General features: G+C 42.0%; 1 long non-coding RNA gene across 1 annotated transcript in view; it reads right to left on the reverse strand.

The window, feature by feature from the left end:
* Positions 1–20321, reverse strand: part of LOC124224963 (uncharacterized) — a 40511-nt gene that overhangs the window by 9367 nt on the left and 10823 nt on the right. Inside the window, exon 2 of the long non-coding RNA XR_006884962.2 lies at positions 7928–8076. This is a non-coding gene — a long non-coding RNA (uncharacterized lncRNA). The remainder of the gene's footprint in view (positions 1–7927; positions 8077–20321) is intronic.

Below are 20321 nucleotides of genomic sequence, written 5' to 3' on the forward strand. Positions count from 1 at the left end.
CCAATCGTGCATTCATCCCTGTATTTTTAGGCGAACGTCAAGCGCGCCAGATTTCGAGAGTAAAGGGAAAAGAAATAAGCCCCGTGCGATTCGTCATATTTTTTTTCAACCCGTCTGAGCGAAATGGGAATATATGAAGCCGGCAGAGTGTTTATTTCTTGCGAACTTTCAATGAAGTCTGCACGCAGAGGGCAACAGAGCTTTTCCGAGAATTTTTTCTTGCGAAGCTCTAGCTTGAAATTTTATTATGTGATGTCTGGGACTTGAAACTATGTGCAATTATATATGTATATATATATATATATATATATATATATATATTTGCAGTACGATTCAGTCACAAGGTCCTGAGTGAAAAGACGAACGGGCGAGTCGCCAAGGTGTTGATAGCGGAAAATACCTAGACAGGTGTAAGACAGGTTGAAAAGCCCCGGTATGACATCTAGATTTTACGAATCTCGTGTCAAATTCGTTTCCCGGGTAAGAATTCATGCATCTCTGACCGAGGCAGCAGCCCGCAAATGAACAAAATTTTTCACCATTCGGTATCAGTAAAAAGTAAATGAATCATCAGTCCCTGACTTTATACTTGGAAACAAACATGGAGTCACGGCGTCACTTTCCTGGATCCTTTTTCTTATGTACCCAGGTTCCGGAACGTTCTATCAAGAGTCTAACCAGCTATTGCAGCAGTTTATACTGTTATTTCTTCTTATTAACCACTAGTAGTGTCACCTTTGAATGACGTGGAAAATCGCAAGCCTGCACGGGAACTGCTAACTATTCTGCGAATTGCTTACCGATTTCAAGAGCGATTTCACTTTCCATTTCATCGGCATCCAAGTCATGGAATAATTTTAATCAAGTTCAAACACGAGATTCTTCACAACGTCACTGATCGACAAACCGACGCAATGCCGAAACGGCTCTAGATTGGTGGGAGCTTTCCAAAAACTTTCTGTTATAATTACGATTTTTCCATCACGTGTAAATATTATCAACACGCGTCATTTTGCAAAATTTGAACAGGAAAATACATTAGCCTTGATTCGTTTTGCAGGACAGTCGTTAAAAATTGCCGGAAAATAAAATTAAAACGAACATACCGAATAAAGAAAACGTCTTCAGGATGGAAGGTAGAGAGAGAAATAAAGAGGCAAATAAGATTCAGCCGTTGCACCAGCATCAGCACATGATACGAAAACGAATATACACGCTGCCTGTAAGTACATACGTATATGGTGTATGGTATATACATATAGCGTGGTATGTATATACCGAAAGTGAGAAAAGCAATCGTTCCCGTTATTTTTAGGGATCTAAGGACGTTCACTTTCGGGTTTTTGGCGCAACGACAAATTTCTCGCGGAGTGCGCTGCAGCGGGCTGCATCGGTCGGTATACATAGGTATACATACACGTTACACACGTGCAGTCTGCACATAGGAGCATGTGTGCGTTTCTATATAATACATGGTATAAGCGATCCTTTTTAAAAATATACGCGTGCCTGAGAGACGGGACAAGGTGATGGGCGAGAGAGATGCGCTTTGATGAATTATCCCGTGCACCCCGCCTCGCCATCGCATCGCCTGCACGTCACCTTCGTCAGACGCAAGCGCGGTTAATTCAAACTGACGCGAAATCCAAGTGATTTACGCTGCCGGGCCGCGGGCTGCTTTTCAACAAACGAACCTCTTCTGACTTTCTCCCCGGTAATTATAATAGCGTTACACGGATGAAGGAAAAGAGAATCGAAAATGGCGACATTGACGACAATAATAACAATCACATTTGTCATACGACGATGATAGTGAATTACAAATTTTCAAACCCTCTGCGTTATCCGCTGATCAGGTTCTTGTCAATGCTACTTTTTCCATATAATTCTGTACCGACAGTCGTGAATTTTTTCACAACACTGAACTGGAACTTTACAGATGTTCTTGCGTCAAATTGTGCAACGCGACCACATGTATGTCATATACGTCGTACAGTGAAATGTTTTCTAGTCGAACTAAACGCTTTACAATGTTGCCCAAGAAACTCGATCATTCGAGTAAGGCGAATGCGAGTTTTATCGCGAATGAAATTTAGCCTGCAAGCAAACATGGTGACAAGAAACGTGGATGTGAAACATCTTTCAAATTGAAATAGTAGGAATCCCATCCAGTGTGGCCAATTCCAACGTGCACATTTCTATTTTTAAATCATTCAATCTCTCAATCTTCTAGCATGTGTGAAACTTATAATCAGAGCCCCGACTAAGTTTGGTATCACAAGTTTGCGATAGTAGTTTTATCGTGCTAGTTAATTAGGCAACATAGGTTCGTTACTTGTTTCCGTCTGCAAAAAGATCGCAATGCTTCGTTCTGCAAATTTCAGTACCATTCGAGAAGTTTTAAGCCCCGGCTTAGGTATATGACGAAAATACGAGGTTAACTTACGTATATTAACTTATGATCGATTTTTATATCGATCGGTAAAATAAAATTCTCGTTTGAAATAAATAAATAATATAAAATAAAACAGTTGGTCCTCGAAACGTGTAAAAAAATTTCTAAACGAAAAGAAAAACATCGCATAAGAAACTCAGCGTGGTATTACGCGTTGATATATTTTACACGATCGGACGAACCAGTTTTGCGATAAGTATTATCGATCGTTGAGTCAAATCTGTTGCTATATGCGTACTATTATAACCGGTGCACGCGTATTTAGAACGACAAGAAAACGTCCCAGAGTGAAAACCGGTTTGCATTATATAGACGCAAGTACATACATCTTGCATGTGTGCGCATACAGCTGCAGCCTGCAGTTATGCACAAGTCGTAGCAAGAGCTGCTCCCCCGCATGATAGGTATACCTGGACAATGCGCGTATTGTAATATCGGGAAATAATCCTGATTGTATAAATTTCATCGAGTATGTGTAACGATCGCTGACTACGATGTCATTGGATACCAGTCGTACAGATACTAGAAGAAAAAGCCTCGATTTCTCGTTGTCGAAAGTTATGTTTCTTCGAAGTGCTGTACGAATATAACGAGGGATGATAAAAATGGTAAGGGAATAGAGAAAATTCGGCGGAAAATATAAACGGAATTGAAAGATGGGGAAGACGAGGATTGCTGATCGCAAGCCGCAAAAAAACGCTGCATCCGATGATAACGAGGAATATGAAAATATCGATCCGAGAGGCGGATAGGTCGTGGCGTCGGAAAGCGAGCCGAAGGAGAGAACGAATTAATTAAGGTACGCAAAAAGAATGGCAAAATTTGTGAAAATATGAGGTTGCGAATAAAAAATCTGAAACAAAATTGACGCGTATAGAGGAGGAAAAAAGTATCGGTTACACCCGTTAATTGCCCCTTCGGTACGTAAGAATCAACTCTTCTCGTAGCGGCGAGGAGAGCAGCTCTGCCGAGACATTAATTAAGCGAACCGTGACTGCATGCTAATCGCGAGGCAAGAGAGCGAGCGATGAAAACACTACAGAGCCGAGAGGCTGACGCGGCAAACGGGGCGCGGAGGACGGCACACTTGTATTTCGGGTCAATATTCTTTAATCGGTGTTTCCAACGCGACCCTCGGGCGAGTCGGGATCGAGCTGCGGCAGCGCCGCTTCATCTCCGACTTCGGTGCGATTTCTGCGCCGGCGAACGGCTTCTCGATCGGCCTGCCTTACCATCCGTCGGTAATGCAGGGCGACGGACTCCCCCTAACTTTTCGCGCTACCTGCGTACGGGACTGCGGATGATTCTAGAGCACCGATGGCCGGAAGTTACGCAGGTTTTATTGAATACCGAGAGGTAATGTAACGCTTGGTGGGTTGTCAGTGGGGAACGCTTGAACCTCTAACTTCCCGGTGTTGCGTTTCATTGCGCAAATAATGAGAGAGATCGAAAGTGTCATTTTTGTAAATCACTTGGAGAAGCAATCAGCGTTTAATCAATCGACAATTATGTACCAGTATATAAACATGCAGATAAAATGGATCAGCTGGGGCATCGGTTGTTCCCTCTCTCTCTCTCTCTCGATGACAAATTTTTAATATGTACACAGATTATTCGGGTCATATTCGATGCAGCAATAAAACGTGTAATCTGCACGCGCACGGTGATAAAAATTAATAAATGTCAAATATCATATTAGTAACTGTAAGTTGTAGATTTCGGTTGAGATTAAAGTTGCTATTTTTTTTTTTTTCTTCTGATGCAGCGTGTTAAATAAATTCATCTAAAGTTACTGAAAACTGTTTCTTTTCATTTCCTGCACTTCATAGTGCCTTCCATTTTCCCTAGACTTGAGATAATGGCATTTCCCACGACTTTACTGACCTGAACCGTCACATTTCGATAACTTTTATTGCTCGACATATTTTTGACCAGACTGTCCACGACCTCTGCATCCTTGACCGTGCGATTTTTTTTTCTTTTTTTTCACTGCTATGAACGATAATGCAAGCGTTGATTGAGTGCAGTTAAAAAGATAAAAAGTAAAAAAATACAACTTCCATGAAGGCGATAATATTATAAGAGACGAGAGATTAGAGGACGTAGAAGGAAAAAGATAGGGAGAGACGAGGAGAGTGAGCGAATTATCAGATCCCGTAATGGGAGCTGATAAGGCGAATTTCCCTAATGAAAAATATGTTTTGACTGAAGATTGCAGCAGCTGGAGAAGGAGTGATTCAGGTCGAAATGGATAGACGTCTGCCCCACAGGAATCATTGAGGCATTATCGCGCAGCCGATCTAATCGTTCCTGATAGTGTCGGGCGGTGTAAGCGATTTTTATTTATAACGACCGGATCGGAATCCGACATTTATTTTTCTACTCTTCGTTTTATTTCCAGTCAATTAAACTTTATTTACGTGTATGCATACAAGTATTTGTTCCGCGGCTCAATTGCCGCTGCAGCTTCGCCAAGTCGAAACTTCCACTCTCTTCTCTCCGATAACATTCATCCAAATATCTACCCTGAACTAGATCCTGCTGTACGATCGCGGCGCATAGATCAATCGACTATATTCACGTCGCACTTGCACACGTCCTTTTAATCTCTGAACCATGCAGCGAGAGCCAGCGCCACTGCACTTCTTTATTTCCGATCTATTATTACCGCTTCAGCCTTGTTAGCCCCTATCTAGAGCCTCGACTCCGCACTGAATCCATTATCTTGTCGCTAGTAAATTAATAAATTTCATTTAAGGTGCTGCGCATCTTGAACTGCCTCTTTGAACCCACGCAGCTTGGGCGATTCGGTGCAATCTCTACGACACATCGTCGTTTGCGTTTAATGCGTAACGTAGACGACCATCGAATCTATTTTTTGTTCGATCTAAGGAAAAAGCAAAAAAAAAAAAAAATCTGGAAATTAGTTTCATAACAATAGTCTCTTAGCGTTTCCATTAAAGTATACTGAAACATTCAGTCCCAGTAAAATCACCAACTAAATGGAAAAATTATTGAACACATTGAACTCGATATTCTAATTGATAAAAAAAAAATGAGATGCCATGTTTAAATTCTAAGATTGTATGAATTTGTCCGGTGAAAGAGAATGCATCGGAATTATAATACCTAAATACATTTTCATTTTTTATTTCTATTTCGATTCCTGTTAGGCGGGTATCCAGGACATGGATCACGAGCGTAGGCGAGAAAAACGAAAAATTTATCACGTACGTGTGAGTCGCAAGACCAAACAGCGGATGGAAAAAACGTGCGTATGAGATTATTAGTTAGAGAAATTAGTCAGTCATCGGCACGACGATTGCGCGGTAGCGCGATTATTATATATGTGTATAATAATCGTACGGTATGTATGTACATAATACATGTAACAAGTAGGGAGTGCAGCGTACGCCGCTAGAATAATCTTACGCAATTTTCGGCGACGCTAAAGAAGCCGTAAAGTTATAGAACTAAAGTTTACAGCGCGTTACGGCCGAGCGACGATAAATTATTACCGGTTTCCGCAGCTCGCTGCGTCACCTAAACGCTGCATGCCCATTCCTATAAGGCACACACACACACACACACACGCACGCACGCACACAGAGGGAAAGACAGACGTTATTTCTAGGTCCCAGATACGTGCGAATGTATGTGTAAGATAACCGACCGCCGGTCAACTTCTGGAAATCGAAACGATCCGACAGATCAAGGAGGAACGAAATTCGATCCTTCTTGTAAACGGTTTTGGTTTATACACAGGCCTTGTCGAATTTTTTATTTTTTTTATTTTTTTATTTTTCAAACTTTTTCGTCGTCTCTTCCGTAGTTATAACCGATTGTTAATTCGCGAAACTCTAAACTGCTGTCGTAACGAAAATATTTTGCAGTCTACCTACTTTTATGCACATCCCGAATTTATTTCAATTCATTGCTGTATCTCGATTGAATAAGCAGAAATCGGGACGGTTAAAAATATCTCAGGGTAACAATCCGGTCAAAACAATGTTCAAACTGATGTATTACGAAATGAAGACTGAACAAGTGCAGCCGAGGTTGATGAAGTTGAATTTGGTCAAAACAACGACTCGTCGGCATACAGGAACAAAAAATAAACCAACCGATTTGCATTGAAAACGTGCAGTTATCGACTAATTTTGAGAAGTCGTAGAATTCTATCTAGTTTTAATAAAAAGAAAACTGTATGCGAATATTGTATGCGAATACATGATCTACAATTCAGCTGAACCTAAATTATGAACACGCTCCTTAACTATAATAACTGAAATAACCTAATTTATTATTTCAGAACATATTCACGTGTAAAAGATCCACGTCAGTACAATTCATATACGATCAATTAGATGAGCTTATTATTCACTAAAATTGACCGATTCATGCGACTTTGACTGTTAAAAAGTTCAGATTACTAATTGCTGAACTAATTTTACCAAGATTCATGATTATCGATTTTCCTCCGTACGAAAAGGATAGTTTTTTGATAAAACTTAGCTCAGTAACCGAGTCTGAACCTCTATTTGCCAACTGTTGGTTTTGACACTTTTTGATCGAACTGTACACACTACACCCGATAGATCCTTAACTCTACGTCACGGGTGTCGAACTTTTCCGACTATAGACGATAAGTTGGTAAATTTCTTTAGCATCAGCCGAACGAAATATATAAGAACGAGAAGTAGACAAAAAGAGACAAAAAAAAAAGCAACGAACATGCCTGCAGACGAAGGCCAAAGAACCTTTCAGGGTGTGTAAGGCGTTTGACCGATAAGCCGATAACGAGAGAGAATCCCAATCTGCAGCCGGTTGCTCGGCTGCCCGAAAATTCGAGGCGCAAAAAAAAAAAGAAAAAAAAGAAAAAAAAAAAAGAAATGGTTGCGGGGAGAGTTTGCTTCTTCCTCCACTCTGAGACAACGATAACGCGTTTTCTGCGGCGTTATATGCCGCCTGTTGTACACAACTGACTGTGAATGAAACGGCTTTCCGAACTGAACTGTAACACACAAAGTGCAAAGTATCTGCACCGCCGATATTCTCGGGGTTATACTTAAATTCTACAGGGACAATTTATTTTTTTCACGAGTAAAACGATGTAATAGGTGCACATTAGACAGCCACCTGGGAAATTTCAGCTCCCACAGCGAGGCTCTCTGCGGTTTATCTCTTCTACGCCATTGCAGTATTATTATTATTATTGTTATTATTATATCGCATTCATGAAAGTTCAACCAACGAACCGTTGAGCTTGTCTCAAGATTCAAGATATAATAATAACGCTTATTTATATCAGACGCGCATCAAGATTCGTCGAGTTTTCTGAAACTTCTATTCCAGCACGTTGATTTTTTCGCTCTTTTTTGATACTCGGTGAACAACACAAAAATTAATTTTATGTTCTATAATATAAATCACGTAATGATATGACATTTTTTTTACTTTTCTTTATCTTACCCCGTTTCATCGTCCTTCTCCTGTTCCACATTTCCGTCGTATTCGATCGTTCCCCTCGTGTTCCACATTCCCGTCCTATTCCGACGTTACTCTCCTGTTCCACGTTCCTCTGCTATTCCATCGTTCCTACCTGTCCGCGAAGACTTGAACTGCAATATAATTACAGATACACACATACAGTATAAAGTATACGACAAGTCAGAGCAAGCTTAAGACAAAATTCACCAACACATCTGCCCGCAACTTACCGACCTCACTCTACGACGCGGGACCAGCAAAGTGAGGAATCGGTTCTCCGTCTCACTCTCTATCTCTCTCTCTCTCTCTCTCTCTCTCATTCTTTTTTTTACCAAGAACCACGACTAATACGGGTTGCAGAGGAACCGAGGACCCGGGATCTTAGACTAATGCAAGCCGAGGCAGTGCAGGTATACGTCGGGGCGAGGAATAAAAATGGCCGAAGTCCGATTCTCCGTTCGCACGGATCTGCCGATCGAGAAGCCACGGTTGCGCATCGAAAGCCTGGAAATCCGTCATCGTTCAAGGCCCTCCCCCCCGAAATAGGGGGGGAATTGATTCGGTCCGTTATCGCTGATCGATTCCGACTGAATTCGAAGGGCGGAAAACGCACGGCGATAAACAGCCCGAAAGTGGAGTTGCGACCCCGTGACTCTACGGTCAGGTAATATAATACCGACAGCCCCTGAGGCGCGCTGCAGGGATCGGTTCGGAAGGGGCAAGAGCGGTGGTCTCTGGGTCTCGTCGACCGTCTGGTGGGCGGCCGCCGAGCTGGGGAGATCGCTGCCCCCCGCCAAGGACACCCGCAGTTCCAGGGAACGAAGACGCGACGATGCGATGCGATGCGATGCGATGCTCCAGAAGTTTCCCGGTGCCTGCGGATCGATCCCCGAATGTTGATCCTAGCTTCAACCTGTACTCTAACCCAGACGATGCTTAGACTCGTTCAGAATCTTTTCAGACTCCGTGGTTTTTATCTCCCATTTTACATGGCGGAGTCAATTTTTTATTAGCAACCCCCGAGATGTGTAAAGACTTTTTTTGTGTGGTGAAAAAGCGTGTTGAAGTTGGTAATGTTATTAGAACGGTGATTGTTGAGGAAATAACCATGTTGAAATTACAGTTCCTTCGAAGTAATTATAAAGTAGATAAAATGTAAATTTTGTATCCCAATCTTTCGTTAGGGTAACGTTACTAATTTCTCTTCTGGCAAACCGCGAATCGAACCCCTTGACTACCAGTCAAACCGGCGAAACGAATTACAGCAGACAGTTTGGGAAACGGGGATAATTCGTTCGGTATTCGAATTTACACAATCAAGTTGCGAACGAGCCAAATACGTAACACCGCGTACTGTTTGACGTAAATTGATTTACCAAGTTTTCTCAAACCGTACACTCGTCGTTTCGCACGGAGAGGGTTAAGCTATTTTTAACCGATCCGATGATGGATGCCGGGATACGTTTAAAGCGATCTCGCGGGGGCGTTGCGACGCCAATGAGAAATCGTACAAGTGACTACGTAGCTACCTATAATAATGATCGCAAAGCTTATTTTGAAATGAAAATATTTACCGATATCGAGACTATTTTTCCAACCTCTTTCCTACCGGCTGTTTACAGCTGTTCGATGCGTCGAAGAGTTTCGCAAACCTCCAACGTTTCTCCGTCTCTCTTGCCAAGCTTGCACTTCTTGTACGTTTCTGGATACCATTTTTTCCTGCCATTTTTAATTTAATTCTTTCGTTTTTTGCCCCGAAGAAGAAGAGGGACGCGCCGCAGCGCGCCTGGCAGTGATTGAGTCTCGGTACGTGCGGCAAGGGGAAAATATTCTCGCAGATTGGAGTGCATCGTCGCAACGAGCGAGGCCGCGCTCGTGCAGCCTGGCTGGAAAAGTTCTTATATCGCGTATACGAAAATAGAGAGAGCCGCGGTACTGCACTCGGGGAGAATTTTGGCAACGGGATCGGGCCACACGCGCGGCCTTCAAAGCGGATTTTTCCCTCCTCGGCGAGGCTCGCGTTATGGCGACGGTGGCAACGAAACGCGGGGATCTTGGTGCGAATAAACGGTTCGAAGGAGTCGCTGATGAATTGATGGGGCAACGCAAGCCGCCAACTTCGTGCCGAGCTTGCGCTCCGGGCCCGGGCCCCTTGGAATCAAAGAAGAAGGCTGACGGCCGGAAGTTGCGGTATCGCCGAGTCCTACTCGCCTCGATTTCGTACGCAGCGTATGAACCACCGGTCGGCACACATCCATTTCACTCCTGGAAGGACATCGCCGCGTGACGCTGACGCACGGCTACATCACGTTCGATGCGAATGACTTCGTTTCTCGTAATCTTTATTAGCGGCTACGTTTCTGCCATATTATGACGACACTGCGCGCGGATGAGGTATTCGACGGGAAATAAGACACAGATAATGAAGTCCTGTAGTATTATTCATGCTACCGTACGCGAAAAACTATACATAAGGAAAATTTTGCTAGTTCTTCGAAACCGTGTATAACGATGATGAATAGATCATTGTAGAGTCGTTTTATTTTTCAGAACTTGTCATTTTTCCGTTGATTCTGTTTCACGGAAACATCGTCAACTGCTCAGACAACCAGGATTGAAATCCGCGCAACCTGAAACGAAGGTAGGTAATTTCGGACTCTGTTTTACCTCCTGTTTTACCCGGGTACGGTAAAACAGGTACTCTATAGATCGATTTTGCAAAATTCCATGAGATCTTCTGAATTTTCTTTGAATTTTGCCTTGCCAAATGCCTTGACTCGGTTAATATCTTATACTCATAATCAACGGTTCCATTAATGTTGAGGAGAAATTCGCGTATCCTGGAATAGCTGAATTAAGGAATTAATCAATTGCTACCTAATCAGCAATTCTGCGCGATTTTTGGGAATCCGATGCTCATGCGAAATCGCACACATCCATACGATAACAACTCTTCGTTTACATCAGGTTCGATATTTGTGTATAACGAAGAACCGATTCGGGGAGCAATCGACGGAAAGGCAAGCCCGCCTATTTCCTGTAATTAATTTCGCGGCCGTTGACCGATTCATGCGTGAAGTCATGCCACCACTCCGTCCTGTAATGTACAAAGGTGAGAGTAACCGCTCTGTCTTTCCGTAACTTATTACACGTGATCCGAGTTTCCCCTTTTATCTTTTTCTCTACTTCTTTCTCTATGGGCAACCAACCCACAAAATTTCACCCACACACGCAGACACTTGCAACCGAACTGCACCTTGCATGATATTTAACGAACTTGACTTATAAAAATTAGGTGATTCGACTTTGGCGAGGACCCGAATCAAAGTATCTTAAGAGTCAAATACAATACTCGAGTTCACAATATTCGATGCGTGATATCTCATACTCCGAAGTACAGAAAGCTCACGCTTCACCTCGATATAAATCACTGCACCACCGCAGTGTGTGATGCGTATAACGTGAATATGCACTCGTATAACACAACGCAAGGACTGGGGGGGGGGGATTTTAATTGCTAAATTATTACGTTCTGGAGGCATGATTCACGCGATTACACGTCCATGCTAAACTGATGCGTCCGATACGAAAGACTCCTCTGTGATGACGCTCAAGCTTGCAGGCTGAGATCCTGGTGCCGTACACTACGGACGAGTTGTTTAATGGTTATACCCAGAAGAGACCGTTCAGAATATCAGCCGCTGCTCGACCGATCCGACATCCTGCGAATCTTTTAACCACGGCTAACAACCTCGGACTCCAGATGCGTTTCTGATCACCTCCACTGATGCGTCCTTGAGAAAATGAAACGGGGGTCCTTAACTTCGTCCTTATATTCCATAGTTTCCGTGTTCTTTCTAATTCCAATCGAACAATTGACGACTAGATGATAACTGCAGAACATGCGGGTGCCAAAAATACTAGACAGAAGAAAAATGATCATCCGACTGTTTTCGTATTTCGTTATTTGATCCTGCACCTTACATCCTTTTCCAAAACCATGATTTATGAAACGAAATGTACAAAGGATGAAGAAACGTGCAGGAAACACTTCGCGCAAATATGATAATTCATTCCTCTCGGTGAATTGTTTATTTTCTATTTATTTATTTTACTTCTTCTTATTTGCCGAGAGAAGAGGAAATGGGGAGACTTTTGAAATTCTTCAAGTGTGCAGGTAACTGAATATGCGATAGAGGTCCGCATGTCTCGCCATGGTTGTATGTGTTACCTCCGGCCCGCTAATATCCTCGGTCGAAGGTGGAGAAGGTGTGTAGACTGCGGCATTGATGATGCAGCGCACTCGGAGCTAATGGACCGCATCAGACGAAACCTTCTCCGGATTTTTCACTAGGATGCATTCAACGCGGCAGACTGGCTTTCTTGACCATCACGGATCCGGGCAAAGGAGGAGTTTCAGCAGCTGGACGGATCGGCTTCTGTCTCTCTCTCTCTCTCTCTCTCTCTCTCTCTCTCTCTCTCTCTCTCTCTCTCTCTCTCTCTGTATCCATTCATCTTCGTCTTTCATTCTCTCTTCTCTGTGCCTATAATATAACCAAACCATACATAATGACTTGGGGAGATTGGTCAGTTGAAAATCAATATCTTTTCAAGTACGTATCGAATCGGTATATTTTTATTACAATGGAAGAAAAAAGAATACCTATACTCACAATCAAATTGTGAACAAGTGTTTGGATATCGATATATTATTACCAATCATTTAAAAAATGTTCAACATCTATTTTACATCACGTTCTGTTTCGCTAAAATGTCGTTTATTTAGTTCAGACAATTGTTTTTTTCTTTTTCGATATTGAATTCAATATTTCTATTAGCTGATCGAAATCTGTCCGCGTCGTCTAGGAAATTTAGATACCCAACGATTACAATTTGACAGGAAAAAAGTATCGTATCGTTATTCGAAATGTATAATAAAACCTATCTCCTGAACAAAGTGAGTGATTCTATTGCAAAGTAAAACGAAATGATTACATTGAGAAAAATTTCTAAACATAGTTACAGTACAAACTAGAAAAGTCCTGAACTATCTTCTGGGTACAAAATGATAATGGATTTCGTAGCGGTAACCGGAAAATCTAGTACACGTGTAATCCTATTATTTCAGATTATTGTCACTGGTCGTAACTATTGCAATAATTTAATGTTGCTGCAACGAGATTTTATTCAACTACAAAAATAGAATAGACTAAACAGCAAAATCTAATGTTGCAATAACCAGAAAATATGGCAATGGCAGGTATAAAATGACACTAATTGTAAATAATTACTTGTACAAAATGTTCGTTTACATATAACTTGAATAACATTCAAAATGTTATGATAACGATTCTCGTTTTACTGGAATTTTTCCAATAACTCTAACAAACGAGCAAACCTCTCCTGCAAGAGATAACAAATGAGCGATGGTCTCTCTCTCTCTCTCTCTCATTTTTACTTTCGATCAGTATTATTTCATACCGTTAATTATTCGCTTTGGTCTGTTATTTTGATCTAGCTTCCGTTATCCCTTTATTACTATTAGAATATAATTACTTTTAGGTTTATATTGGATTTTTTTGTAATTCGTGCCTGTGGTCCTTGGGGAGTTAGACTCCAAGATCAAATGAATATACTTTCTCTCTCTCCGTCTCTCTCTCTCTCTCTCTCGCACCTGGTGGCGAGAATCCAGCGTGGGTTTCCAGAGCGGCGCTTAAAATCTCGGAGGAAGAAGCGAGTCGGCGTCGCCGAGTTTGGCGGAGGCAAAAGCCGTTCGACTCGCCCGGGACGAAGCGGAGTCGCGGGAGGACGGCGATCGAGGGCAATGGTTAGTCCAAGGTCTTGGGTTCAAGTCTCGGTTCACGCCGCAACGCTTCCTCCCGCAAACAACAACCTCCCTTCCTAGAATAGTTCCGTAGCAGCCGATTCCGACTGCGGCTCCTCCGGGGAATTCGCGCCGCGAACCTCGGCAACGTAAACGTATGCGATAAAGAAAGGAGAGCCGATCATCGAGGATCATCCTTCGCCACCCATCTTCCGGTATCCTCCATTTTCACCCCTCGTGAAAATGTCGGACTGACGCGGAATCGGGTATACCTACGACATTTCTGTCAATCGGTGATACAAAATCGATCGTACTTTTCATTTCGTGATACGAGATAGTCGCACGTCGAATTGCACTGAGAGAAATTTTTGGTTTCCGTTACAGCTCGGTTCTTAACTATTTTCATATTTTACCACAGTCGAAAAATATAGTTCTAGGTAGAAAATGAAAATTAGTTTTATCTAGTATCCGTCGCTATTCTTTCTCGCTACGATCACTGTTGCTACATTTTCTTGTAACTGTTGCGGAAAATTTAATGCTTGTGCAACGATAAATTGACGTCAAAGCCTTGTTTAACTAAAAAAGTAGAATAAACCGAACAAACTGATTTTATGTTGGAATAACCAAAAAAGGATCGACAATAGCGCAAAACGTTTACGCGTACCTCGTTTTTCCTAATTCCAACAATATTCGAACAGTTTTTTTTTCAACGATACCTGTTTTACTCAATTTTTCTAGTTACTGTAACAAATGAAATTTTTCTCAGTGTAACCCGTTCAATTAGAGAAGAAAATATGGACTCAAAATGCCGTTATTGAAGTAAAGAAACACTTTTTGGACGATATTGAGATGTTTTGGAGCTGTTTCAGAAATTTCCGTTTTTCTCGCGATGTGAGAATAATTCTGCAAAATGAATAGCGGCAATCGATTTGTCGGAAAATTTTACCCCTGTTTTAAATACTTGACAATTATTCAACATGCGGTATATGTCGAGAAAATTGTAAAAAAAACGAAAATCAAGATAAATTATATCATACGATATTTTCTAGAAAAATTATGTACAAGAATAAAAAATACTGAAATTCATGTTTTATTTTAAGTCACTGGGGAAAAATCTAAAAGATATCGTTGATTTTACACATTTTTTTTCACTCTGGAATATCTCATTTTATTCAAAATGATAATTTTCTACAACTTCTCTTCACCACCTTTTTAAAACGATATTCGTATCTGACTATGACATGTGAATAACAAAATGAGCCATCGCATAAAGTGAAACCAGACGAAAATTTACTAAATTTTTCGCCATTTCAAATTCACCCGAATGGAAACATCGATTTCAATAAGCTTTTGCTAATTATAATTTCCATACATTTTGTTCTCGCATGTTTTAAAAGTAACAAAAAAAAAGTATCGATTCCGGCTTAGAAATCTTTTCAAGTGTACATTAGCCTTAATTTTTTTCCTCCAAATTAGATTTTCGCCTATCACATGAATGTTTCTACCGTGTTGCTGTCTTACCTCATTACGAATGATTCACCAAACAAGAAATCGCGATTACAATCAATAATTCGAGTACAGAGACGTAAATTTAACTGTTTGTTCCTTTTCCAAAAGCAAATCATGAGTAAGCTGAACGGTATTTATTATCCGTTGGAAAAACACGTTCTTAAAAGTGCCCACATATAGATAGGTCTGAAAAAATGCAACAAAATTTTTATGTCCTCACGTATATCATACACGCGCATGTGCAGCCTTTTGATACGCAGTATTATTTCGAGTTATTTCACCGTATAACGTTTCGAGTTACGATCAAGGTCGATGAAACGAATGTCCACCGATACTTTCAACGCCGCTTACTCGTGAAATATCGACCGTAAGAATGACTTCAAAAGAAGTGTAACTTCTTTCCGGGATGGTTAATCGATGTATCATTTTTTCGAACCCTTCGGACGCCACAAAGTCGAGAAACATCGAGCAGAAGAAGATTAAACGCGATATCGCGCAGCCTCGATGAACGTGGAACACGATTGGCCGTTCGCCAGCTGATCGTGAGAGCCGTAAGTTGATTAGCCGACAGAGCCACGTGCGAACGAATATATTATAAAGTAGAGGAAGACCCGCGGGTCGGGAGGAGATGGATAGAAGAGGCGAGTTAGAAAGATAAATACAAAATAAGCCGATAAATAAACTCGGGCCGAACAGCAAAATAAGAAATCAACGGTGAAAAAATATTTCACAGTCCAAGACGATGCGTTTAGAATTTGACAAAGTAATCCTTCGTTTGTTTTTTCAACTTTATCTAGTCCGGTTCTGTGACTAAATACATCAACTTCCAACATTCAATTCGAATAAAAAATGTTTTCCAGGGTTATTTGGTCTCGATTTTGATCATGAATAGTTTCATAGATTCTCAGCTGAGGTTCGATTCTCCGGGTACTGCTTGACAAAAATGACGACAAATAATGGATTTTCGATTAAATCGATTATTTTTCAAACTCGATAAATCGCACGACTCGATTATTTTTCCTCGCGATCGGTTTTTGTTTCTTACTCCTACGTTCGACGCAATGCAATATCAATTTATGTGATTTATGTATCGATTATTTATCATTGTCTTACTTAATGAGTATACTTATTTGATATAACAAGTGAAAGATGAATGAATATTTTCACCTGAAATAGAAAAATATTTTGAACGAAACTATAAATTATCAAAAAACTTTTCCGCTATTAAAACTACAAACTGAAATTTACGAAATTTTTGTTTCGAATGCACCGTTTAAAAAAAAAAAAAACGACACGGTCGATTAATTATTACCGTTTCAATCGAGTCGTGTTCGATTATTTTTTTCGTACTCGATTGATCGATGCATCGATTATTTTTAGCCAATTAGCCATCGCCGCAGTGCTTGTCGACTAATTCCGGCGAGCGTAAAAATTAAAAACATACATCGCATGTACTCCGGCGTGTAATTCGCACGGATTTTGACGCACTGCGCGGGAAGAAGCCGGAATCCGAGCAACGCTGTTTCGCAAACCAAAACGCACCGAGTACACGCAGAAAAGTGTTTGTAACGTGCATAAATGGCAGAGAGACAGACGTTTATCTCTACCGTAGAGACAAGTTCCCGTAGCCGGAGAGTTTACGTACTCGGTGGTGACTCGGTTTGGGCGATCCAACCGGCGTGCAAGCACGTTATTATACGTGTATGTATAGGTGGAAGATAATTTTATTATATTGCGGTAGGTACGCGGAGCGCAGGCTAAGGCAAGGAAAACTGGTAGAGTCGAGAATTGGCGTAGGTGCATTTCGCGTCTGCAGTGTGGAGTATCGATATGCGGCAGATCGGTACTTGGCGTATCATGCGTGTGTCGTTACATTGTGTCCGTGTGCGCGCGTGGTGGTCGAAGAGCACGGAGAGATTTTATAATAAGAATTGCGCACAAATTGAAATGTTATTGAAACGCGTGTATACGACTGTCGTAAAACTGGAAATAGTTATCCCAGGCCAGACGACCAGCTCGAGTTGTTGAACGTAAAGTATTTTTGTTGGCGCAAAACGCAGGTTCAAGTACCCGGCCGTCCTCGCGGCTTTGAAAAAATGTATATCTTTAAGCAGTGATCGTTGCACCGCAGCTTCTCTCTCGTGCTTGAATTCTCATGCAAGCTGTTTCGAACTTCGTCGCGAATCGTGAACCTCGATTTTCAACACTCGAATAAAATGCTGCGACGTTTTGCCGGCGAACGTCACGGGGAATCTTCCGCGATAAATATTACTATTAATTTATCCGAAAACTTCCGGTTATTTGGGCTTTCCCACAAATTGCTGTGTATAACTACTTGACTGCGGCGATACTTGACCGTCGCGATTTATAAAAATATTACACAGAAATAGATTGGACGAAAATTTTACCGCCGAGAAACTTGACGTGGTGTAACTTCAACGGCAAGAATTTAGGAGGCGTAATTGGCACGATTCCACATAATTGATCTGAATTTATTGGGAGGAACAATTTTGCGCTGATTCGCATATTGACAATAATCACTAGCTGTTTGGAATACTGTAATAAGCTGTCTAGATATACTAGATCAGCACGGTTACAAGTTTTTTATCGCAAGTTCGGTAACGAATCCCCAACATATTTATAGAGTAATTAAATTATAAGCCGAGCTCTCGGTTCGTTTGAACTGCAACGATTCTAGGTATCGATGAATCGAACCTCCTGAATGGCTCTCCAATTTGATGAGAATATCTCAACCCTCGAAATGAAATTCCCTGATTGTTGCATTGATCAATCAATCTGTGAGACAAATTGAATATACATCGTTAAGGGGGGACTCTGGTGAAGTTTTTTTAATATCGGTGTTTTGGTTCTTGGAACGACTAAAAAAGATATGATCAAAAATTCCTTCCAAAAATATTTAAATTATGATGCCATATGTTCTGAAAAAAAAATTCAATCTTCTGCGATGAAAGTTTATGCAACAAGGAATTTTTGGCAACCGTGCGCTGGAAATTTCCTGCCAAAATTTCCTTGCGTTTACACCGTCATCGCAGAAGATTGAAATTTTTTTCACGACATGTACTGTGATGATCTAAAGTTTTGTAGAAGGTATTTCCGATCACATCCTTTTCAGTCATTTGAAAAACGGAAAACTCGATACTATCGAAATATTACCGAAATTCAATCAATTCAATTCCCTTGTAACCGGACGCATTTTACCGACTTAAAAACATCGCCCTGCAGCTCACGCGGTATTCTATAATTCACGAAGAAGGCAGCACCCTCTACACAGATATATAATACCTCGCAGATTGAGATGAGAAAAAAAGCACACACAAATAAATAAATTTTGCAGTTAGACCAATTGCAGTTAATTTTACCGCAATCAACGATGATTGTATGGACAGCGCTTGCAGTCTGCGGTTAGTAATACTCTGTTATTGTACGACCGCGCACAGGGATGCAATAAAATTCATTGATGCAGTGCAGGTTATACCGGCGACATTACAGCGCTACGATAAAATTTACTGCGCGTGTGTTTACCATGCAATGAAAAACGGGGATTATCGGGTTAAACTCCCGAAGTGTTCATTACAGACCTTCGGAAATTTAATAATTTCTCGACAATCACTATCCTTCTACCCGTAAACGAACGCAGTTGCGTACATACCGATAGGAAACGGCGAAACTTGGCAGGCTTTGAGTGCCAACCGACTGCGCATGCGCGAAACAATGGAACTCTATTGGTCAGCGAGTTCCTGCCGCGGCAACATTCTCGTCCGCAAGGCAGGGGAGCCAACTTAACGAACAAACGTTAGTTACGTCGAGTCGTGTTGCAGTCACCGGTCGTCGGTCAGTTGGCAATAAAACCTTGCCAATCGTCGTCGAATCACTGGATCATCGACTGTCCGATTGCGAGACGATCCGCTTGTACCGAAAAAAATTCTCATCACCTGCGTGACCACCTATAAGCCGAGTTCTTGAGTTGGCCAGCCTGCGCGCAAAGACGAGGAATCTCGCGCACGCGCGATAAATCTGTAAAGTTTCACAGTTTCCTCGCGTGTGTTACGATGGAAAATCTGCTCCCTCCATAGCCGTGCAATATACCTATAGTTTAGAGTCGTTACTCGGGCGAGGCAGCGTCCCCGGAGGGAGGCGATAGTTTTTCGTATTTACTTGAGTACCAATTTTGATTATCCCTGAGTGCCCTCGCAGCGGACCGACGGGTACCAATTTTAAATCGGGAAACAGAAGCCAACAACCCGAGAGCAAGGCGAGCTGGCGAACGCCTGGAGCTCGGAGAGTCGGGGCGTCCGGTTCTTCTTTCGACCTCCGTTCCAAGGGCAAGAGCGGGAGGCCGAGAGCCTTGCCTTGCCTCGCTCGGCTCTACAGCCAATAATTCTGCTCAAATTTACGGCTTGTTTGGAGGGTAAATTGCGCTGTGAGTATGAGCAGCGTAGGTATATACGCAGCGCGCCGAGCGCAGCGCGTGCTTGCTAATTCATCGAGGTGTGCGCTGCGCTCGGAAAGGTGCGCCTTCGTCTTTTCCCCTGCAGCAGGTAAACCACTCAGAGGCTCTCCGTTAAACGCACTCTGACGCAGGTGCCGCGACCTAGCCTTCGCTGAAAAAGGTGATACCTAACCGACGCGCTGTGACGATAAACGCAGGAATACCGCGTATGTGTAGGTATGTGTACAGAGGGTCCGGTGTAATTTTAATTACGGCTCATTACTCATCCCCTGTAATTACCGCGAACCGTGTAAACTTTTTTACCGGTCTAAGTACACGGCGCTACTTCTTCGCTCGGTTTTTCCGCTCAAACCGGGGCTCGGCATCGGGCTTTTTTCCATGGAAAAATCATGAACTCGACGGCTTTTTTTTATCGCCAGTGGTGTTTAATACTGACGGAAAGATCGTTCGAAATTTATGTCTTTGTACACGTTGGTAAAATCGGAGTTGCAGGTCTTGGTTGCATGTTCGAATGGTCGATCGGAGAACGAGTTGTAATTTATTTACTATGCTTTTAGATTCCCCCTCCGTAT

The sequence above is a fragment of the Neodiprion pinetum genome, chromosome 1 (assembly GCF_021155775.2).
Source record: "Neodiprion pinetum isolate iyNeoPine1 chromosome 1, iyNeoPine1.2, whole genome shotgun sequence".
In the NCBI taxonomy this organism is placed as follows: domain Eukaryota; kingdom Metazoa; phylum Arthropoda; class Insecta; order Hymenoptera; family Diprionidae; genus Neodiprion; species Neodiprion pinetum.